Source organism: Calonectris borealis, chromosome 4 (assembly GCF_964195595.1).
Source record: "Calonectris borealis chromosome 4, bCalBor7.hap1.2, whole genome shotgun sequence".
Lineage (NCBI taxonomy): Eukaryota > Metazoa > Chordata > Aves > Procellariiformes > Procellariidae > Calonectris > Calonectris borealis.
The window spans coordinates 58,608,260-58,633,562 of record NC_134315.1 but is presented as its reverse complement, the minus strand read 5'-3'; the positions used below and the strand labels follow the sequence as shown (position 1 = coordinate 58,633,562).

General features: G+C 39.9%; 2 protein-coding genes across 2 annotated transcripts in view; both read right to left on the bottom strand.

The window, feature by feature from the left end:
• The window catches only part of SGMS2 (sphingomyelin synthase 2), a 30,261-nt gene extending 9,603 nt beyond the window's left edge, over positions 1-20,658 (bottom strand). The window contains exon 1 of the mRNA XM_075149744.1: positions 20,438-20,658. The gene's annotated coding sequence lies outside the window, so the exon portion shown is untranslated. The remainder of the gene's footprint in view (positions 1-20,437) is intronic.
• The window catches only part of RPL34 (ribosomal protein L34), a 350,268-nt gene extending 329,083 nt beyond the window's left edge, over positions 1-21,185 (bottom strand). Inside the window, exon 1 of the mRNA XM_075149752.1 lies at positions 21,176-21,185. The gene's annotated coding sequence lies outside the window, so the exon portion shown is untranslated. The remainder of the gene's footprint in view (positions 1-21,175) is intronic.
• Between the last annotated feature and the right edge of the window lie 4,118 nt (positions 21,186-25,303).

The window sequence follows — 25,303 nt, the reverse complement described above, 5'->3', positions numbered from 1 at the left end:
CACTGTCATTGGTTGACCTTTTCTAAATCCCTAATCAACTAGCATATGAAAACTGAAACACATACACACACACCACTGAAACAACAACTCTCCACCCCCAAAAAAACACAACACCCAAGAAAAGAAGTGGAGATTTCAGATGCTTTTTCTCCCTCTTATTAATCAGATCATAAACTCTGCTTCACTAAGAGAAGGGGATGTTTAACCCAGCAGCCAGGCAACGTCCTCTCTCAATGCTTCCTACAACTAAGAATATTCTTTTAGAGAGCTGCAAAAGTAACAGCCTTACTTAAAACTATAGAAGAACAACATTTCAACTTTCACAAGTCCTTTTCTTAACACACACAATCTTCTACTCCCTCTGTGTACTAAAGATAAGCATACGACAGAACACTTAAGTGACAGTATAGAAAAGTATCTAAACCTGTCTAACTGCTTAAATTTTGGAACACAAGTCTACCTAGCACTCACCTACTAAGTCAAGACCCTTCTTCTCAACACCATGTTATACATAGCAGTCACTGATGTAGAGATCAGCAGTTAAAACTTGATATATTTTATATCCTGCACAGGTGAAACATTTTTAGAATTATGCATTTACTGAAGAACAGAAAGCATCACAGTAAGTAGCAACCTTAGTTATTTCCTTCTCTTCCCCACAAATACCTAACACCACTAGTAACATAAGTAAAAGGAAGGCTTTTTTTTTTGGATATTTAATGACTTCCAAGTAAGCCTTAAAGATCAAAGAGCATTTGAACTATGGACAAACAATAACTTAACAACCTAAAAGTAGAGTGGCACTCAGGTTTTTATATTAACTTATTAAGCAAAGCAATTATACCTACAGCTTTGCAGCAAAAAGTTGTGTTCCTTCCTGGTACTTTTAAATGGATTATAAGGCATATTGATCTACCACTTCTGATGGCTCATCAAGATTATTTCAAGTAGAGTGCATACTGTGGTCAAACCTTTGTTTACATTCATAGTTCAAAGTGCTATGTATCATCTGATCAGTGATCTGTAAGAACATAAAGGCTTTCCTTTACAGTACCTTTTCAAACTGTTTTTCCCATATTCTAAAAGAAAGCAGAAACTCTATTGATGAAAAAGACAAAAACACTCTGCTTGAAGCTTTCAGTCCCTTGTTGCCAATCTGACTGGCCAGAGAAGTGATAGACACAGAGCACCAACAGCCTAATCATCCTCTGCTACAGGCTGTAAAAGGAACTCCCCAGAAGTACACAGGTTGTTCTGCCAACTTCCTGCCCCAATTCACATACGCATCCAAGTCCCTGTGAGGGGTGTGTTCCTTTTAGCTTCCATGTTGTCCTTACATTAATTTAGGTAAAATAACCTATTGCTTCTTTTGTCAAACCTGGAATTCCCCCATTTCAGAACCAGGAGATGCCCATAAACTGCCTAGTAGTAGGCCTTAGACTTCTTCAGTAACGCTCAGACCTGGCCATCTTTCAGACATCTAGGGTCTGAAAATCAAACCCGATTGCTCTAAGCTATGGAACATTTACTGGGGGAGTCTCAAAGACTCACACAAAATTGGTCAAGTTACCCAAAAGGAGAAATAAAATTCCTGTAAGGGATACACCCAGGTTTTAGGAACAAGTTTTCTTTTTGGAACCACTTCAATACCTTCTAAAAATAGACACGTACCGTCATCAAGGAGCAGAGCTTCTTAGCCAGCAATATTACAGCAGAAGTCGTAATTGCCACAAGGAACAACATATTTCAAGGAAAATCTTAAGAGTGAAAAAGATGCAAGAAGAGCAAGGGTCCTAACTGTTTATCCTGAGCTTCTACTTGCTCCCATGCAAATAGCTCCTTTAGTTTTCTGCATTCCCATTTGACTGTCATTCAAAAGAAAATAGTTGACTGGGGGTACAGCTTTAAGACAAGTAATAAGAAAGCACATCTACATTTGGCTTTTTATGCTAGAACTTAAGAATAACAAGCAGTTTCATTTAGCTTGTTAGTCATCCAATTTTCACCTAAAGGTCATTTTCACAGAAAGTTAGCTCACAATTGGTGTTTCTCATCCAGTATTTGAACTTCTGTAACATTTCTCAAAATATTTTAACTTCTATAATTTATCAAGGACTGAATAGTCACAATTTGCACAGGCCTTCCAAATAAATAGTTCCTAGCCTGCTGTTCCAAATATGAACAATACTATTGGAACAAGAGCGTCCAAAACAGTAAGACCGATCTACTCCGACATTAAGGAAAGCCACACACTCATATACAAGATGGAAAAGGTTTCTAGGCAGTAGTATTTTTAAACCTCATTCACTTTTGTTAAAATTGGCTCAAACATTTGATACAGCTGTAATATATTCTTGTATTTGGTAGCTGCAGAAAAAGGGTCTGTAAATAAAGTACTGCAGAAAAAAATTACACAATTGGAGATAACGAGATAAAGTTATGGCATCATACTGTTATCGATATCACAATTAGCAGGAAAGAACTGCTAGCTAGTTTTCTTCAGTCAAAGTTTTAGGACTACTTATGAGACCAGAACTAGAAAATATAATAGAATCGAATCATTAAGGTTGGAAAAGACCTCTAAGATCATCGAGTCCAACCGTCAACCCAACATCACCATGCCCACTAAACCATGTCCCTAAGCACCTCATCTACACGTCTTTTAAATACTTCCAGGGATGGAGACTCAACCATTTCCCTGGGCAGCCTGTTCCAAGGCCTGACCACTCTTTCAGTAAAAAAGTTTTTCCTAATGTCCAATCTAAACCTCCCTTGGTGCAACTTGAGGCCATTTCCTCTCGTCCTATCACGAGTTACTTGGGAGAAAAGACTGACACCCACCTCGCTACAACCTCCTTCCAGGTAGTTGTAGAGCGTGATAAGGTAGCCTCTTCTACCTTGACAGCAATGAATAAAAACTGGTTTTTTGGGGTTTCTCTTTTTATTTTTTATTTTTAAAAGCAGTCCAGGTCTCCGCTTGTTTTTATAGTATCCCTTCTTCCATGCTATATGTATGCCTCACAGTATGTAGACCATTGGGGAAAAACACACCAAAAAAAAAACAAAAAACAAATCCTAAACCACATCTGAGCAAAGTACATTTAGGCATGCAGAAACAGGACTAGGTTTAATAGGTTTGCTTATAATTTCTATTTCCCTACAATAAAAATATTTTCAGAGCTGTATTTATGTTTCAGCTGTACAATGTTTATGCTTACAATATATAAATACATGCACACAAGTTTATCTACATTCTCTAATAGGCTGCCAACACATTTCTTGCTGTGATGTTAAAGTGCAAGTAAGATAAAGCTGTATTACAGAAGTACCGTTCATTCAAATGCTCTCAGAACCGAGATTATCATCATATTGTCACTTGCAATAAATTTCAACTTTTATACAGGGTAAGTAGTTAATGCTTTTTATAAAATTGTTTTCAGTAGTAGAAATAGAGCAGATAACTCCACCTACCTCTTGAGAGGGGGATTTTGCAATTCTCTCATTTAGGATTACTAACATACCAACAGAAGCTGTCTTAAGGACTAAATCCTTACACTTACCTAGACAGAGGGGAAAAAAGTCTTCAAGGTTACTGGTTATCTATTTGTACAATCCAAGTTTTACCAGTTCTGTGGAATTCTATTTCTTCACCCTCTTAAAAGTAAGAAGGATATTAGTTTCCATTTTCCTGGCATTTAGTTTCAGTGTATTCCACACCAGTGCCACGTTTCTGAAACTGTATGTCCCAAAAAGCACAAATAATATTCATACCCACATATGTGTAAATATGTGAATAAATAAATATATATAAAATATATGTAAATTTTTCCTTAAAAGCACTCACCAGGACCCCAGTGACTACCTAAGCAAGAAAGAAAAAGTATTTTTGAGCTCTTCTATAATTCTGAACACTGCTGAGTAGGTTTGCCTTAATTGTGTGAAGGCATCTTCAAACTCTTCAACTGTTTGGTCTCCAGACTCCAGAGGATCATATTTGGTAACTAAGAGCCTGATGCTCTTTAAAGGTGCTTCGTATCCTGACACCATGACACACTTAGATTTTCCTCCTGGTTATTTATCCTTATCTTTTAAAAACCAAGGTCACAATATTTGTTAAATGGCAATTATTTGTTATCTTTTAGTGCTAGAGTAACTTATTCTGGCAATAATCCACATGTATATAGCATAAATAAAGACAGTTTTATTTACAGGTTAACAGTCTTTCCTAAAACAGAGGTTTTGAGAATGGTCAGAGTCCTATCTGTAGAATCAGAAATGCTTACAGAATAATCCAAGTTAGAAGAAACCTCAGGAGGTCTCTAGGCCTCTGGCCAGGATCAGCTATGACATCAGATTAGGTTGCTCAGTGCTTCATCCAGCTGTACCTTTAACAACTCCAAAGATGCACAACCCCTCCAGACAGCCTGTTCCACTGCATGGCTGTTCTCACAGTGAAAGTTGGTGGGTTTTTGTTTTTGTTTGTTGTTGTTGTTGGTGTTTTTTTGGGGTTTGTTTTGTTTTAGATCTACCTTTTTTGTATCTACTTCTCATTACAAATTATGCCCCTTGTGTCCCATCCTCCTACCACTGTGAAGAGCCTGGCCCTGATGTTCCTGATGACCTCCTTGAAGATATGAAGGGGCTGCTGAGAAGGCTGAAGAGCCTTCTTTTCTTCAGGCTGAAGCAACCCAGCTCCCCAGCCTCCTCTCACAGGGCCTATGCTCCAGCCTCCTAACCACCCTGATGGTCCCTCCACTGGGCTTGCTTCCAGTTTATGTTTTTCCTGGATCGAGGACCCAAAACTAGATACAGCTAAGAAGTACTATGCAGAGAGGAATAATCACTTCCCTATAATACTGCCTATGCTGCTATTAAATACAGCTCAGAATAGCGTTGGCTGCCTTCGCTGCCAATGCACATTGCTAAATCCCTTTTCAACAGAACTGAAAGAAATACTGACCTTTTTCCAAGAGGCTAAAGACTCCCTCACAACTACTTCACTCCAGAAAAATGAGATTAAGAATAAGTTTTCTTCCTACTTAATTCATCCTCTCCAAAATGAGTCTGTTTCAGATCTGGACAGAAAAGTCTGCTAACCTGAATTGATACTTAGGCTCTGAATCAGCTGCTTTTGAATAAAGGCACAAAAGGTGCTCTATCACTGCATATTTTGTAACATTGCAAAGAAATGTTGGGCTTACGTCCTTTTTTCCACTCATTAAAAATTACTATTAGAAACACTCTACAAAGAGTGGAAGTCACTGTACTACCTCAGTCTTATCAGGCAAAATAATTCCGAAAGAGTGCCAAAAGAAACCTCTGGACCACCAGGCTTTTATGTAGTTTGCTGTCTGAGCATCTCGGGCTTCTCACTGCTAACTGCTTTCATTCTGCTATAGCTTTGCAGACACCGTTGAAGAACCACTTTCCAAAGCAAGATTCTTCTCAAAGAGACAGCAAGGTTAAGAGCTTAGCAGCACATCTGATGCCCCACATCCTTTCTAGCTCACACAAAAGTTGCAGACTACTGGCTGCGGGGTGAGGGGCCCGGCACAGAAGGCAGAAATGTTTTAGACTGTTTGGTGAAATCCTCCACCTAGTTACCAAGGGTAAAGGTTGCGCTACATAATCGAAAGTCAGACCCAGAGATTAGTCACCACTTTCAGTACAGGGCGGTGGGGAATCACAGTGACTAATGTGTCCTTTAAAGTGACTCTGCTACAGCTTATCAGCCATCAGGCAGCTAAAAGAGGAAGTCACACACTTAGAGTAAATTTATCAGTGATACACCCTAAAAATACTTGGGTAATTATTAAGAAGATAATGCCTCTCAAATTTTTCCCGTGCTACTCCCAAAAAGCAGCAGTGCCAACTCCAAAATAAGAGGTCACATTTATGAGAACATTCTCAAGTATTTCCTGCAGCATTAAGAACCCTCTCCCTAAAAGTTTAAAGTGAGAAGACAATAACTGCTTAAATCTGCAGAGTATTTTACAACATTAGCAGGTAATAAGTAAGGAATACATGCACAAGTTGTACAACCCAGACAAAAGCTATTTTAGCACTGAAGTATACACAGATGTTTATACCTCATAACTCATTTAACTAAAGTCTAATACAGACATTAGTCCTTGCAAGGCATATGACATTAAAGAGAAAACCGTTAACTGTAATCCTCACCTAGTGATAGCAGAAAGACACCACATGAATTCTTAGGACAAGGCATATTTAAAACTGATCAGTATCATACTATAAGCTAGTTTCACATATCCCTCCGATTCACACATTACAAATTATGGATCTCTGCATAGGAGCAACACTTGCTGTGTTCAGAAGCTCAAGTAATGAAAACACCCCTTTTCAGAAACACTAATATCTCCTTTCCTTCCCCCCACCTCCTTTTCTTAGGGTATCCTGCGTATGTATCCCAATCAATGTTTTACCCTCTCTGCCAACACTAAAAATCTAGCACGCTACACACTGTCAAATAAATCAGGAGTCAGTCACAGAATACCTTCTCCTCTCTCCCCCACAAAAACTCCTAGATAGTTTTCAGCTTGCTCAACTCTGATGTAGCTGCCCGGAAAGCTTAATGAATATTAGTTAAGAGGGATGATACAGACACAACACATCCTCTATCATTGACGGTGAACACATAGATTGGCTGAAACTGATCATGAAACATGATCTGCTCCCTATTTTGGTCTTCCCCTCCACCTTCTTGCCACAACTACCCGTTCCTAACCCCACCTACTACCAAGCAGCAACAGCATAAGGCTCTCACATCGCAACCAACACCCCCAGTAAAATAGAGATGGAAATACTCAGACCTTTTTCAAGCTGTTTGTTCACAGGCTCAGATACCCAAATCTACGTCCAGCTCACAAACTGAATGTTTGTTTCCCTTTTTTTTTTTTTGCAGCTTCTCATGCCACACTTTCAGAAATAAAACCAGGTAAGTTTAATTCTAACACCAAGAAGTTAAGACTACTGAGCAATTTCAGTGACTGCCATGATCAATCCAGACAGATGTTTATGTAGGGGATTAGAACAACAGCACAGAATCCTTTCTTAATATATTATTCAAGCTTCCAGTTTGCAATAATCAAAATTATATCAAGTTTCCTATATGTAACTGGGTTTTTCACTGAAATTCTACCCATCAAGCTTAAGCACTACACAGTTAAAACTGTTCAAAAAAAGTCATCACAACCTAAGCTTCCAATGCAGTCTTCCTTAAACTTGTTCAAGTGTTCTATCAGCTCAAGATTTTTCTATTAATAGAAGAAAATACTTTCCACATTATGCTGACAAGAAAAAACATTTCCCTTTTATATTATTTAGTCAGGGAAGAAGACACTGTTTAGCTTTAAATACTAAACACTTAAGTACTATGCACTTCCACACTTCCTTCTTCATTTTTGTTTCTGCCACAGATTGATGAACAGAACATGTCTCCTTAGAATTATTTCTTGTCCTGCCTGGCACATTATCTCCCCACAATACTGGGTACCATTGTTAAGTAAAGTTTGAAGAGGATGGTAACAGTGGGACAGCAGTAGAAAATAATTACAACTATCACCCAAATTCTTTCTGTAATACCGTTCCCAGACATTTTGCTATCTCCATTTGAGCCTCACCCTACAGGTAAGAAGAAGCAGCTGAGAATACTATTAATGTGTTTTTACTGCCCCTCACAGAGCAACTATTTACCTCAGTACCTAACTAAACGTCTCCGAAATAATTCAAACCTCTCTTCACTATTCCTTGCCTTTGGTAAGAAAGATTTTCTATCCTCTAGCATTTAACAACCCTGCATTGAACATCACCACAATAACGAAATCTTTTTATGATGAGCCTCGTGTGAGGCTCAGCATAAAGGTTTTTACCATTCCCAACAATCCTTTCATTTATTTTCCTTCCCCTTCTCACCTAATGGTTTGAGAAGTTTATTGCTTTTTTAAAGCTTTTAAAAAGGATTTAAAGAACAAAGTTGGTGATGCTCATCCCAAATTCCCATTTACTAAAATTGCAAGATTAAAACTATTCCTGCAAGAAAACAGCCAAGTACCATCTTCAGCATTGCTCCTCGAAAAACCATCAATAGAATCTCTCACTGTAGCATTAGACAACTGCTTTGTAACATCGACAGCATGTCTAAAGGTACAAATGAAATCAATAATCTAATCACTGGAGTTATACTGATCTTATCCTACCAACTGGTAAAATCTGGTGTGAAAGTACTGAGGTTACTCTGAATCTACATAGAATGCTTTTATAATACACTGAACCATACCTCAGGGAGCAACTTCCACTCCTTAAGCTATCTGTTACGTCCAAGGGAGGCTTCTAGTCATCATTGAACCTGTTATCTTTAGAAGTATAGGAAAGCAAATGATCACTTAAGCTAATCCAGCATGAATGTGAGGTGAAAATACAAGCTGGGCAATCAAACTGTCTGCTAAATGGCATTTGTATCAGTTGCCTAGTGTGCTGCAGCTGAATATTGTTTATTTTCCATTTCTGTGTTTAAAGACTTGAACAGTAACACTACTATCACTTTAAATTGAGTCAAGACACTATTTCCACAGTAAAAAGCACAAGCTGGAACCCAAGTCCAGTTCTGACATTTGTCTTACTGTTCATGAGAAATTTGGGGGGGAGGGTGGAGCCAGCAGAAAAGAATGTATTATCAAACAAGATGTTTCAGAAGGGACATTTGGAAAAAGTTATTTCCAAATATATTTCATAGTTCTTGGTCATATTTTCATGTGAGGTCCTAGAGCTCTAAAACTTCTAATAGAAAGCATTTTATAACAATGATTCAAAAAGCATTTTAAAGCATTCTTATCCCATGTCCAGCCAGATATCTATACATACACACTGATTTGGGAGAGGAAAAGGAGGATATAACAAGGTGTCACACAGACTAGCTGAAATGTGGAAAGACTGTAACTACAAGGTGACAAACAGATTCTATAAACTGTTCCCTCAAAACACACTGCAGCAGCCAGAACTGCAGATGACAAAGCTGTTTAAGAGTTTATGTTAGTCTCATCTCTAGACTCACCAAGACCAGTGATGTTGCGAATGTGTGCCAAGTAACCATAGTGTACAGTAAATAAGTTGTGAATCAATTAATTCCACGTGATCCGTTACAAAAGTCTAAGGAAAGAACTAAGTGTTCACCTGGAAATAGCGTAATCAGTTTTAAAAGAAGAGAACGCAGAACTCAGCAAAATTATGGCACAGTAAAAACAATTATTCCCATCTACAAACTAGTGTCTTCTTATGAAGAGGGACATCTGATTACATATTGCTATTTCTGCTGTGCTCCTGCATGAATCTTCCTCAAAAACGCCAATTATGCCAAAAGCAATTTGCATGTATTGGCAACCACAGTTCACGTATACTGGCTTCAGAAGTGACCTTCTAACTTTAGGGCAAATCGACATAATCTGAGAGGATTATTATCTAAAGCAGCACTTGAAAGCTAGACACTATAGTAGCTTGGATTTCAAGAGCTTTCATTAATATAGCACTACAGCAATCCAGGCCACTTGTTAAGGTAGCTACGTAGCTAAACACAGGCCAGCACAAGAGCTTGCAGAATCTAGCCTCTGCTAACATCAGCTCTTCCAGGAACTGGTGCTGCATGGCCATTTCACAGCTAGAGCCACTGCACATGCCTCTGCTCTTAACTACTCTCCTCTCCTTGCCAGGAGTAGGACAATGCATCCAATTATCTGTGGTGCCAATACCACCCTAAGAACTCACATCTGTTCTAGAGAGACAGCAAAGGGCACGAAGGGAAGTCTCATAGGGACTTAGAAGGTCCACCATGCCAATTTCACTTGATAGTCACTTCTTTAAAAAGCAGATAACTTCACAATTTCATAGCTGCGTAACTGAAGCACAGAAGACAATACTTTACCTCACAACATGACAAGGACAATATTAAATGTGAATACCAACTGCCTTGCATGACAGACCTTGTATAATAAGAAACGCCTCCACAGTAGCAATTACAGGACTGCAAAGGAGAGAGACAAAAGCCCTCTAAACTAATGTAAACCAATTAGGAAGAAAACAAAAGACCCATGTACATTAGGCTACAACCCTACCATCTGAGTGGTACTAAGATGTTAATGACAGCTGAGGGAGCCCAAGAAGATGGCCTGCAACATTCTACACTAATCCCAGCTCATGTGATCTCTTAAAACTGCTTTATCAAGACAAGATACAAACCTGGGGCTGGTTCAGGACTTGCCATACAAGCTGCCACCCAGAAGGGCATCTTTTATTTAGCTCGAAGCAGAAGTCAAGCTGGAATACTAGCAAATTCCACCCCATGTTAAGCTGCTCCACTCCCCTCAGTGCAGCAGTAATAATTAGAGTTAGTTCATGCAAACAGTCTAGGCCATGCAATTTTAACTTATATTACAGGTCAATGTTAATTTTATTTAACTGCATGAAGTACAGTTATCTCTATTGTATATCTGTATAAACAAAGACAGTGGATCACAAGTTACTCATGTATTGAGTGGTTTTTGTTGTTTTGGTTGTGGTTGTTTTTTTTTTTTTTTTAAAAGAACGGAAGGAATTCATCTGAAGTCCCAGAGCCAATCTATTTTTGCCACTTCCTAATACTTTGACTTTTAAGAAGTCAGAGTCTTTTTCTGTTGGATTTTTTTTTTAAATAACCAGAAGCTCTTTTAATAGTATGCACATATGAAAAAAAGTTTAAAGAAACTGTCTAAAAAAAGTCTTTACACCATAAGGAATGCAAAATGCTGCTCTGGCATAAGATACAAATTGAGTTAGAATTTCATTGTTTAAGTCCTTCAGAAAGCAGGACCTACGCCCTACAGCAGATATATTATCCCTTCTTAAAACTTCCTAGATGAGTTCCCATCATTCAGTATCTCACTCAAGACAATGCATAAGAAACAGGTTTTCTACATAGTAGTGTTAGCGTTCCAGCAAAGACCGGGAAACAAGTCAGCCCGAAAATCATGTCCAGCCTCTGAGCAAACCTGATTTCCTTTTATTTAAGATAATGCATATTTTGAGCTGGTTGAAGTATTGAATACTCAGATGTGTGGGTCATAAGCACAAAAGGAGTGTCACATCCTTTGAGCAAAGGCATCTTCCAAAGCCAAAAATGTTTCTTCCTACATTCCTAGGATAGCTATACTAAAGCATACACTCAAAAAAGTTATATCATCTTCAAGCCTGAAATAGTTCAATTCCAACAGAGTAATTAACTCTGGACCATTCAGAAAAAGCTCTCAGCTTCCCAAAGTTTCCTCAAGTCTGACAGCAAGATTTATGAAACAGATTTGAACAGAATTGAGACCTATTCAACTCTGCTTCTATGGGGCAACAGCCCTATGATGGCACAAGCTGTGATCCCTTACTCTGCAAGGAATCCGTCAGGGCAGTCACCTGAAGTGTCCAGAGTCAGAATTCACAGTAAAATTTCTTAGGTATGTTCAGACACCAGACCACTGAATATTCATACACACATATTGAGACACTTTCCAGCAAGAACTCAAGTTCCCACTAACCTTCAGTATTTGAGCTGAAGTGTGGACTTCACAGCAGGCAACCTAAAATAAACAAACACACACCAAAACCAAACAAAAACTAGGAAACAAGTTACTATTCAGTTTAACTACACAAACCATTTTCATCATACATACAGGAGGCAGAGTAACATTGACAAGAGGGTGCTCACACACCTACATACTTTCTCTAAAGTACTAACTCCATTCTGAACTGTTAGGTAAGAGGGTATATGTTGTTTGGCATGTACCAACGTGAAGATCTACTTGAAATATAGCTTGATTATCTGCAAACATACCTCACGGGCAATCACTCTATAAGTGCTGCCTGGCTAAGAGGTAAACACAGACAAAAAGGTCCTTTCAGACAAGGCTAGACTTAAGTTACATCAGGCTGCACATTAAACATTAGGCAAAACTGATTAAATGGTTTTGATGCCTTGATCTCCTCAGGAAGAAGGTCCCGGTGAACTAAAGTATAGGTCAATTCACGAGTACACCTAGCCTACATGCCTTCAACTCCCCAGACAGACTTGCTTCGCGTGAAACATTTCAATCTCTTCCCTCAAACTAAGTCTGACATTTTGCTCATAATGAGTTTGTGTCAAAGATGGTGAGACTTAGCAGAGAAAAAAGCAGCAGCCACTTCATAGTTCAAACAATGCCCAAGAAATTCTAAACTAAGAAAGTGAAGAGGTTTTCTAGATGTACACGTACTTCCAATTCACATATCTGAAGTTACGAAGTGACACAGCACTGGCAAAAAAAAGAAAAGAAGCAGGGGCTGCCTTTGTTGTTTAACTGGATCTACGAACTGTCCTAGACCTATAGGACTCATGAAAAGAGGAGATGAGAGATGTGGAAACTGTTTTAAAACAATCATAATAGCAACAAGACAAAAAAAGTCATCCTAAATAACAATATATTTTCTGTCTGCTAAGACTGTCTTTTACTCCATTGAATCACACTATTACAAATATACAACAACAAAAATACTGTGTCCTGCAGTTTACAAGCCTTTTGATGAAAGGAGAAAGGTTTGTAACCTGATTCTAATTGAAAATACTATAGAATATCACTATAAATACATGTGTAAGTAGATTTTTCATGTTCCATTCTCAGCAACGCATGACCAACTCATAAGCTATGTCATATCAGTCTAACACCTGCTGAGTAATACAAATCATTAAAACCAGAGTAAGCTTTTTCATAATAGTGTGTGTTATGGAAGATTAATCAAGATAGTAGTTCTTTGAGCAAATTATGTGAGGCCTAAGAACAATACTCCTCTTGTAGCTGTCCTTATAATTGCAATACTGACTTTGATAACCAACAACCTTTTTTGCAATCACATGCATCACAGTCAAATTTTGACTAAAGTGTGTTGCCTTAAACACGTTCTAGAAAGGCTTGCAGTGCTAAAAGCTTTGTGTCTGATTTCACTACAACAGATGCAGGGGGAGAATAGGAAGAAGGCGTGCATGCATACTCAAAAATAAGTTCTGGGTAAGGTAAAAGAATGTAGTTCTAGTGTTTGCCCTTAATGCAGCACAATAGAACAGACAGCTCCTGCTTTACTGCAGCTCTTCTCTGCGCTCCAGGCCCGTGAAGGGGAACAGTGTCCCATTTTAACTTCAGTCATTCAGTACTGAGCTCCTCAAATATAAGAGAGCTAAAGAGTTTAGTCCAAACCCTATGATATTTAAGAGTTTATTTTAAACTTTCTCTAAGTCCAAATTAAGAAAAAAGAAAGAACCAGAAACTATTTATGGTAACATTCATCCTACAGAGTAAAACTAAGCCCGACAGCTACTTATCTTGTTCAGATTGTCCAATGACTAGAAAGCAGTGTACACAGGACAGCATAAACTGCCTGAAATCTGCAGAATTATGCTTTTAAAAAAAGAAACACTACTTATCAATGAAAAATACTTTTATAGCAAGAAGTGTAATTATCTAGATTTTTGTTAGAACTGAATATTTCTTTAGCCCAACTACTTTAGCTTTGATATTTGACAGGCATTGTGCCTTGTCCCATGGCTGGCAGGCTGAGATGTATTTCATCCATCTTTCTAACTTTCAAAAGTCATTACAACTTACTGACTTGTACCATAGACATACACATTATTCCACCCTACTTTACATAGACAAGTTGTTCTACACAGAAGAAATGACTACTTATTATAATACTTATGCCTGCTTGTGCGTATGAAAATAGCTTAGCCATTTCTTTTTTAAGAACTGCATAGGGGAAGCTGATGACCATGGTTACCACAAAAAAAAAGCTATCCTCAGTGGAGAGAGCTTGCCATTCAGCTATATAGCATATGCAGTATTCAATTTCATGGTGATAAATACTTCTAAGATGATAAATTTTAAATAGCGTCTGCAAATTCAAGATACAATCACTGCAGCGGACAGAAGTTTAAACCCGTAACACTCAACTCTTCAGTAAGTTGTCTTCATATTAACTTCCAAGTTCAGTATGGCACCCTAGAAGGAGCAATGCCTTTAATACTTCTTGCTTCAGAGCCAAACAGGATGCCACAGTCTTTCCTCTTAAGACTGAAGTCCACCATGGAACTTAACATATTTCCAGGAAAACAAAAACACTGAAAAGAGTTGGTTTTCTATTTTAGTGCAGGATCGCTTTTAACAGTCAATACAGGATTCAAACTATTTCAGTCAATTCTCTTTCTTACAGAATGGTAAGAAACACAACTTCACTTTGGAGGACCACCTTTAGCTTTCTGGCACGTTTTCCACATCAAGTAGAGTTTGTTTTTTTGAAGAGATTTCAAAATCACTCCCTATAGCTGCATGCAAAGTATACATATGTAGTGAAACAAAACAATTCTGTGGAAACACAGCAGACTGAGCATCTGCACTTCTTCAATAACTGCAGCTGAGCAAGTGTCTTAAATTGGCCTTGCTACTTATGAAGTAGAGCCAAGTTTTGTGCTCATGAGCCTCTACAAGACCAAGGTGGTATGCCAGAAGATAGCAATGAACTCTTGTCAAGTGACACACTCAAAATGGTATATAAAATCAGAGTGAAATCAAATGAAGACAAGTTCATGCTTCTGAGAATGGCACTGTAAAGAACTCTTAAATAGCATTCTTACAGATTAGTACAGCATTATGACAATAGAAAAAAACACAAGCTTTAGTAGGAATTTTGTCAGGCTCCTAATACACAGGAACTAAAAGTAACATGAATTAACTTTTTAAGCTACAACATATTGATAGTTTCTATACACTCCTGAAATAGGTAATTTACCAGAAAAACTAGTAAAGTATGAACTAATCCAAAGTAGATCCATAGCAACTAATTTCTCTCAGCATCAAACAAACAAGAAAAAATTTGCTTTCAAAATTTCAGATTAAATGCTTTTGGTTTTATATTGAAATTGTAATACATAAATTTGAACCAGAATAACTGGCAGAGGATGAAACAACAGAATTCTACATTAAGTTAGCACTGTTAAGACAGTAACACAGCATTCCAGTTTTTAAAATGTCCTTTTGAGACAGCAGCAGTGATAGGAACAATTTGCTTCAATACAGTCTGTGTTCAGTCTCAAACCAAGACACGAGCAGTGGTATTTGGCACCTTTATAAAGCATCTACAAACAGCAAGTGCTGTTTCCCATTTACAAGGTTGATGTGGGGGAAGTAAAAAAAAAAATTCAGATGAGCTGTAATTACCGCAGAAATGTATTAGAACTATCAACGAGCTATAGGATTATGTAGCGCCCTCCACATGAAAGACAGAACTAACAACTATGAGGCATGACCTTCTCTACTGCTGTTTCTCTTTAGCAAATTATGTCACCTAAATAAGGAAACTGTCTCCTTATTTAGCTCTGCTCCACTAACCAACTGTCCAGCACTAGAATGAACATAAGCAGGAACTTGGGTGTGTGCATAAGTAAACACTTTGTCACGGTTATGTACATTTCACATAACTGAAACTAATTGTGAGAAGTCATTCAGCACTCATCACACAACAGTTTAAGATCTTAGGAGGCTACGCAGAACAAAAGCTCTAAAGAGAGAAAAACTAAGAAATGCAAACATTTCAACAGGAAAAAACAATCAGTAAGAGCAGGTGACTTCTTAATAAAGGACTTCTACAGATGCAAGTGTTCTATTAAAGATATATTGGGGAGGTAACATATGCCAAAACACTTGTAATAACACTTCAATAAAGGGAAGTCATTACCTTTTGCTTATGGCTTTAAGCTAGGTCTTACAAGATCCAGGTTCTAGACAGGCTCTGCTAGAGGCTTGTTCTTTGAGGCTGGACAGATTCCTGCACTCTGACAGGGTTACAAACTCCCACTTATTTTACAGTTAACCAAGACTTTAAAAAGAAAAACAAACCAACCAACCAAATTTAAGTTCTAGTATTAGAGACATGAACACCAGAGACCTGTGATTAAACAAAATAAAAGAAAACCTCCCGTAAGTTACGCTCTACAAATGCAAACTCCGGTAAGTTTTGCTAGTTCACAGTGACACTTTGCCATCAGAACCTGCATAAAGACGAAAACTGAATAAACATACTAGTACGATTTAACCCATATTGGCACTTAAAACTTCAGGCTTGGAACATTTGAGTTTACAACATTTGAGTAGCAAGACTGACCTGGGCCTAAGATAGCAAGAGAGACACTAGGCAAAAAGATCTTCTCTCCCAAATGAATAAAAGTTACATAACTTTACATGGGACATACTGGTTTATGACAAGTAACAGGTAAACCTGCCTCTGAAACATCATATTTCATCAAGAACATTACCGACTGCCTGGGGGATTTCTGAAAACCAGTGATTACAAACTGCTGCAGGCAGTTTGTAAGTTCTCAGATGGGGGACTAGAGTGAATAGCTTAAATATATTTAGCTTCCTGGTTTTGTTTTGCTCGCTTTGTTTGATTTCTTTCATGACAACCATCTCTTTCAACCATCAAAGAAACATTATTGTAACTGAAGATACACATTTAATCATTATTTGTACTCCAAACTTTTCTATTCCGTTTCAGCCGCGATATGCCTACGTCTTATCCAAGAAACTGAATTCAACTCTACATGCTCCATTTAAGATTCTAGATTACTGCTAAATCAAAAATAATCCTGAATGAATTTATTTTATATTTAGCCATTCTTAAGCAAAAGTGTCCATAAGTGCTCTGCATCAACTCAGCTTAAATCACCCACATTAAGCTGATGCAACTTTCCAAAACATTCAGTGCTGCACCCAAAAGGCTCGGCATCTTTTCCTCAAGGAAGAACAGGTGTACAACCTTAGTCCACTTTGCATCAGTAACCACAGACACGTAAAAACACTGCAAAGCTTAGTGTGAAGCTTACCGTATTGCATAGGATTCTAGTAAGATTCAGCCTAAGGAAATCTGAATATACAGAGAAAAGGAAACAGAAGACTACAGAAGGGAGCAGCAAGAAATTAGCTCCAAAAGCCAGGAATAGTAAGACACTGCTTTGTGCGGCAGCAAAGCTTACCCTTTGGAATCCTCACAGTTCCACCAATAGCAGCAACTTAGTTTTTGTTTACGAAGTTTATAAAGAATAAGTGGGATGTCCTTGAAACTTAAACATGGCAGTTACAAGTTAACCTACATAAACTGTAGAAGGTAAGTGAAAGCAAGACACCTGCTTTTTTGTTCAGGTACCTTCAAGTGAACAGGATGTTCTCCTTTTCCAGGGTTACACATCTGAGGAAAAGTGTTTTATCTGGAAAAATAAATAGTTAAATACTGAATACGTGCTTTTTTGCTATAAAACTGTCTTGTCAGAGTGAATGCAATGAAGTTTTCCTGAGTAAACATGCTCAAGAATTATTTTCTTTGAGGATTTAGACCTGAACACTGTTTTGTTAAGAACCATTCTGTTTGCAATGATTAACTCAACAGCTGCAGATACTCCAACAAACTATTTTAATTTCTTCATCCGTACAGCAGACTAGACTTCAATATTTTTGAATGCCATCAGACTGTAGACAACAAGATGACCCACACTTGACTGCATATTTTGAAGGGGGGTTAACGTGCAGTAAGGCAGTTAGTTTTACTCAGCAACCGCAAGCATGACCTCAAGGCACAGTAGTCCCCTTGTATTACAGACACTACATGTATGTTAGCTAAAGGGCAAGTAACAGATTTTCCTGAAGCTGATTTAGTTTTAGTATACAGTTTAGTCCTATTAAAATTCGTATCAACAGCTATAAAGTAGACTTCCAAACCAAACTATATTGGTAAGAAGTACTTTATTCTTTGTATTGCACATATCCCCACACAAGAGCTATTCTGGGGAAGAGAAACAGTGATAACATAAGCAAGTGTCCTCATATAGGAGACACTTGTGGTTATTAAAGTTCTGGAGCCTCACTAAAACAGTTGGGTTCAGTATAATTAAGAAATATCTTTTAAACAGGTGCAGAATGGACAAGACAGAGCTATCTGTGTAAAACTTTCCCATCAGCAGCTCTTAAGGTCTTCAGCATCTGCTGGGACAGTGGTGCCTGGATGCCTGACATTCTTAGTGTCCACAGCATCTTCGGGGACAGTGGTGTCCATGGTACAAACAATCCTCCCAGCAGACAGAGATCTCTGAAGACAGTGGACCTAGTGTTACATTAATCTTCCCAGTATCTGTTCGGACTACCGCAATACCATATCCATACTAAATAAAATGTCACAGCATCTGTATTGTTCACTCCCCACAAATAGTATCAAAGAACATTGTAGGCCAACAGCCCACCAAAATTAGAAAAAAATCCAACCAGAAGATGTATGCAATTTTGTTATAAATATCTGCATCTTCAAAGACCATTTCTATACTAGGAGACTTAGCTGTAATGAGCCATTTCTTCAAAAACCTTCTTTTACATTCCCTGGTCCTTAAGAAAAACTACCCATTTTTTTAAACCAATCACTTGTTTTAATTTCTTTTTTTAATTTTTCATTTAATCCTTAAAAATCAATACAGTACTTTCCAGTCTTCATGCTTTTATTTGGTATAGTAATACACTGTAAATAAAGAATTCTCTGGTTTTAGAATGAAAAATACTTGAGATGAAGTCTCTTATTCAGCTCGCCCAGAGACAGGGAGGTATATGTGTGGGTTTTGTTTTTTTTTTTTTAATTGATAAGGAAATAGGAAGTTTTTCACAATACTGCATCCACAATATAATACTTCTGATGTCTACTTAGAACATTAAGTTCTGAATTCAGAAGAAAACTAGTTTATGAAAACAGGATTGTTAAGCCCTATCATGTTTGTGTCTTACAATATTACAATTACAAGACGCTTTTATGATCCAGAAAAATAGATGCTCATCAACATGCCAACCATGGCTCAATATTTAAAATTTAGGGGTACATAAAGTCATTCTAGAGTCAGATTACCAACCTAAGAGCAGAAAAAAAAAAAAATCCATCTTCGCTCTCTTCAAGTTCCCATTTCTCCATTGTATAAGTTCACTTCAAGGACAGTACAGAAATCAATCTCATCAGGGGCCTTTATCTACATACTATTGTCATCACCTTACAATTTCACCTAAAGTTTCCCCACCACCACTTTGATTTGTCCAAATACCCCTTGTGACTGCACATACTACACAGGGTACACTTGAAGAATATTTTTCTGAAGGACAGAGACACAAGTATATGTTTCTCTAAAATCAGACATGGATTATAAATTTTTACTGAAAAGCAATGTAAATCCTATCCAAAAGGAAAAAAAAAAAGGAAGCAAGCACATTGACCTTTCTAGTAAATTAAGCCCTAGATCATTTAAGTAAGGTTAAAACATAGAATAAGTTATTGGTTTCATAGACAGAAAGTATCTAAGACTATACAGTCTCCAAAAACCTGCCCTATCAAATAATAATATACATAAGCAACTACATTAAATATAATTTTAAAAACAGTTTGTTTTTTAGGCAAACCATTTAATAAATGCAACTTAAAAGTGAAGTTTGCCAAAACTCCTGTAAGGCCCACTGTCTCAGAAAATATCGTGCACCTGCTCGGTTTATGCTAATACCTCTACAGAACCATTCATCTATGTAATTAACTGCATATAAATTAATAGCTGTTAAGTGGTTTGAGGACAGATAGATATTTGATTTTCTAAGGTCTTAAAAAAATTAAATAAAAATATTAGAAATAGATTAAAGTGAACAACAGCTAGTCTACATTGTATTTTAGGAGTTTTATTATCTTGCCAGAAAATTATGCATTAACTACTTTTCACAAGGATTTTGAGCTCTATTTAATCCAGAAACCATGCAATGTTAATAGAAATGTACTCTGCCACTAAGTCAAGAAGTTTAGTTTAGCTGCACTTCAGGAAGTTTAAGAGTGGCTTCAAGGGAGCAGACATACAGCAACAAAAAAAAAACCAAAACAAACCCCTACAGCAACACACCTTTACAACACCATTATAATGCTTAGGGTAATCCTTCCTGAGCTGAAGTCAGGCATTTTGAAGTCCCCTCCTCTTGAACTAGGTATGTGGTATTGCTATAAGTGGTATGCACACATTGCCCGTATCAAGAACATAAAATTTTACTAGCAAACTAAGTATGTTCCATGCATTACATATTTGCAAGAGAAATCAAAACAGCAGGTGCCCTCCCTAATTAGAGAGGCCTCTTCAAGAGTAAAATTAAGACTATTTTACAGGTAAAACATACATACTCTAGAAATGGAAGAGACCGCAAGTGTAGGATTGCTCTTCCCAGTCTCTGTCCAGTTCACACGTAGAGGTCTTCCGTGAAACAGGTTCTCTAAGCACGCATCTGTGGTATGCCATGCTTTTAATCCACCTGTGCCGTTCCCAACTTACCTACTCAGCTGTATATGCAAAAGCTTGCACTGCTGGCAGTTTCTCCTCTAAAGACAGCTGGAAGTCTTTTTTGAAGCCTCAGGGCTCTTAGGTTTGGGCTTTGCAGTTCCTTATGGCCAGACACTCCCACCACTGAGGTGGCAGCACGCAGAAGCAGCTAGAAAGTTTGCCACAATCTCTACCTTCCCCTGCAATTTGCTCCTCTCACAGCCTCAGACTCTTCTCCTTCCTGGCGAAAGGGACTGGCTTTAAGGGCGTCAGCAGAGGCGACACTTCTCAGAGAGGTTTCCTGCCGGCAGCGCTACCTCAGCAGTGCCGCAACTGGAAGCGCTCCCCCGCCGGAGGGCGGCTCCAGGGCGGGGGGCGCCGGGGGCAGCGCTCGCCCGGGGCTGCCGCTGCCGCCGTGTTTACCGCGAGCCTCATGCCCGCCGCGAGAGCCACACTCCTCCCTGACATCATTCATTCTCTTACACACACACCCGCCCACTCCATTTCCGAACAGTGACTCACCCCGGCGCTGCTGCTATTCAGAGGCAGGGCTAGACAAACCGGCAGGACTCTACGGAGCCCCCGCCCGCCGCTAAAGGTGGCGGGTGGCGGCGCGGCCCCGCCCGCTCGCTCCCGGCCCCCCCAGCCCGCGCCTCTGCGCGCGCGCGCTGCCCGCCGCCCCGCGCGGCCGGGCCCGGCGGCGGGGGAGCCGCCCCCGGCTCTGCCGAGCCGCCTCACTGCGCCGGGGACGGCACCGCCGCCGGGGTACGCGAGGTCTTGGCAGATGCAGAGATGCCGGTGCCCCTCCACGGCTCCCCCCGGCCTCCCCGCCCTTCCTGCAGCTTCTGCCCGGATCCCGTCTGCTATGCCCGCAGCCGCCCTCTCCTCTTCAAACCACGTGCGTCTCTTCGGGGGGCGGCTCAGCCCCCCGGCGCGGGACAAGGGTTAAGCTGGCTCGCAAAACGGGATACCGACATCTCTACTGCACCCATAAAACGTTTGATAAGAGCTAAGCATTGCGCTCCCCGGGAGCCAGCTCGGCGGCAGAGGGGCGGCTCCTGCGGCGGCGCAGGTGCTCGGGGCCGCCCCGGTCCCCGCCGGCGGAACCCGCGCCGCCCCCCCATAGCCAGGCCAGGCCCTGAGCAGGGAGGGGCTTCCCGGTTTTGCCGGGGGATTTAATTTCCCGAACTCTGTTCTCAAATGAAGGATGACTGTTACCGAAACCCCCTGCTGCTCACGTGCTTCACCCCTGTCTTCGGACTTGGCTTTGCTTGGGGTTTTTTTCCTCCCTCTCGTTTTTAAAAAGAGTTCCCCACCATTACGTAGCAACCAGATTTTGTTGGGAGTCTTCCCGTGTAACATACATGGGATTGGCGGGGGGAGGGACGGGGAATAAGGTGTCAACTCATCCACAACGAAACTCTTTGGCTGTGGTACACCTGTCCTCCTTAAAGTCAAACGGCTTTAGCAACAAGTGCAGTCACATGGAAGGAAGAAGGCCCGGTTCACAGCCCTGGATTCAAGGAAGGCACCTGACCCTGTACTTTTTACATCCCTGGAAAGCCCCCTTCACCCAGCTATTGGCTATTCTGCTTGGGTTGCTCACACTTTGTTTTTTTCCACAAAAGCTTGGGGGAAGGGAAAGGGGAATCTGCTTTATTCCAGCACAGGGTGGAAACATTTTCTGCACTCTCAGAATTCTGTGGGACAGGGAAACTCTCCCCTGATCTAATAGCAACAGGCAGGGTGCTGGTATAGACAGGATGCCAGGATTTTAAGTTTTCCCTCCTGCAGACTTAACACGAACAGTATATTATAATCAGATAAACAATTCAGCTAGACTACTGCTGTTCTCATTGCTAGGTGAATGAACATACACACCTGTAGTGCTGGATTAAAGAAATCTGTTGGAACCTCACAGCATTCTTCACAACCTGCTCTGATCTTCCCCCCCCACCCCAATTCCTATAACTGGGTAATGCATCCTTTAAAACAAATCTCAAAAAACAATAGAGGTACCATGGGCAGGGCAGGGTGTTTGCTTTTAACTGGTTACAAAGACATACAGCTATGCTTAATTGCACACACTTAATTACATGCAAGTCTTTGCAGAATTGGGTTTTACTTGAAGATGTTACACAAAGGATAATGACTGACAGAGTAACAGTTCAAGAATAGAAAGAGTAATGAGAGTAAAAAAAATGCTTCTACAGGCAAACATACATATAGATACAGTAAATGCTAGACAGAGGCCTCTCCTTTTTTTTTTTAAAGGGAAAAAGGCATTTAAGGAAGGAAGGTTAAAAGGAAAGAAGGGAAAAGTTACCGGCATTTTTCTAAATTATTTAGATACAACAGTCATCTGAAACACTGTCCTTTCATTAGTTTTAAATACTATTCTTTGAAGCACTGCATTTGAGAGAGCAAAAAATAACAGTACATTAGCTCACCCTGTTCAAGGCTATGCTTCACATCCAACTCTACAAGCCCATCCTCACAGCTGACCTGTTGATGCAGTGTAGAACTTGGTCACAGAGCTCCCACTGAGCTCAGAAGTGCATCTATGAAAAGCAGCTTGCAGGAGATGGTCTGTAACTAATTTGGTAACGACTGTTTGCAAGTCTTGCATAGCAACAAACTTTTGAGAGCAAGTGGCATATTTGTGAAGTCACAAAACTTGGCAGAGGAATTAGCAGCACATCTCCTGATCATTACTTTAAACTAGATTAACTTCACAAGGTCCTTTTCAAACCAGAATTATGAGGGAGAGAACTTAAGACTTGCAGAATTATGACTTATTTTATGAGGAAAAAGTAACCTCTCACACACACACACAAAATTCCATGGGGAGACCAACATACAAGTCACATTCCCTCTCACCTCCCAGGGAGGCAGATGGGAGGGAGGGAGGAGGAAAGAGTTTTGAGGAAAAAAATCACCGTTCCTTTCAGCTGGAACAAACCCAGCATCTTTTTCATTACTGTTTATTTTTTTCCCCTTTCATGAGATCAGCAGGGATATTATTGGAAACAGTAATTCTATAAACGAACACAGCCAGACTGTGCATTAAAATTCTGACTATTTCCAAAGAGACACCCAGGCAGTTTTCAAAGGCAGCTACCACCAGAATCCTGCTTAGTTCTGCCATGGGACAGAACTAAAGCTGCAAGATGGGGTTTGTGTGGGGGGAAGCAAGAACCATATAGGAATTTCTAGTTCAAGCTGACTTTACAGTTTATAGACAGAGTAAACAGTAGTACAAAAAATAGCCTACTTGTGTAGCCAAAACAGACATCTATGCAGAAATTTGATAGGGAAGAACTAATAAGCACACGTGTTCTAATGAGTTCACACATATTTGTAGCCTTTATGACAGCCGTGTTAAGGGCAGATGAAAACATAGTTATTTTACACTGAAGTGTCCCATACCCCCCCACAAGTATAGTCCCTCATAATTCTTCCTTGCTTTTTCTTCAAGTAGAGTATAAATCAGGGTAAATCCTGCAAACTACTTCATTTCAGGCCTAACGTTATACTCTGTACCCTGGTTCTCACCCTATTGTATTTAGGAAGGTGCTAGCTGACACTCCTACCTTGAAACAGATGAAGTAAGTCCAGAATGATTTATTATTCCCATCCAATTATGAAAGAATAAAATACACTAAAGCCAAATGTATGTAGACTATCAATTCATAAAGAGACTCTTCACCAGCATACACTCGCTAAATACTTAACACCATCTAACAAAAATAAGTTTCACAATTTTGGAATTAGATGCATTTCAGTGATGACATGAGTTCTATGTCTCCAGCTAGTTATTTTAATCAATTCACTAGTTCTTTTTCATCATCAAGGGCTTTAGAATGAGAAAAAAGGCTTACCTTATAGGTTCACCATTAGTGTCACTGTTTTTTGGCAACTGAACAAGTAGATGAAAAGATAATCGACAAAAGAAATTGTAAGACAAGTTTTGCCATTACTACTTCATAAGCATCACACTTCAAAAGCAAATAGTACTGCCATGCTATTGTAGGCGTTAGGACCTTAGAAACATATTTAGAAATCCTCACAGCTAGCACAACCACAAGTTCAGCTGCTTAGATAGCAAGCCTACCTTAACAAGTCAGTAGAAGCGGAACCCAAATAAATATGCAAAGCAAAATAATACTACCTACTATAAAGCACTAAGCTGTCGAGACAAGCACTGCTATACTAAGCATACAAACTTAGGAGACTTTGATTAATGCTATCACTCTGTAAGCAGACCCACGAGCAAAGAAACCTCTGTGAAGTTCACTAAAGTCAACTGAACCCGCCTTTAATCCTCATGAGGAAGACCTCCGAGTGAAAAAAGCCGCCGCTCCTCGACTGCCCGGGGATTACCTGCGGCCTCCTGCTCTGGCCCGGCGCTCCCGTCCCGTCCCGTCCCGTTCCGTCCCCTCCCTGCCCCGCCGCCCGACTGCCGAGGCACCGCGGCCGCCCGCCCTTCTCAAGCTTTCAAAGGAGGCGGGAAGCGGCGGCAGGCCAATGGCAGGCGGGCGGCCGGAGCAGCCCAGCCCGCCGCGCCCCGCAGGTGCCCGGCTGTGGCTCCGGCGGGTGGCGCGGCTGGCTGCTGCCGGGCGGGAGCGGACCGTCGCTGCCCCGAGCCGCCCTCGTTGGTGAGGCTGGTCGTCAGGAACAGCCTGTCTGGCTGGGGACTGCTTGAAGCACCTCTGAAGGGTAGGGGCTCCCTCCAGCTACTCTCTTTTAATTTCCGAGGCTTACAAAACCTGTGATTATTGTTTCCCGTTTGTCTGACCTTAGTACTTTATACAGTTTACATTCCTCAAAAATGCTTTATTAGCTGTTTTCATAACCGAAAGCTGAGCAGAGATACTA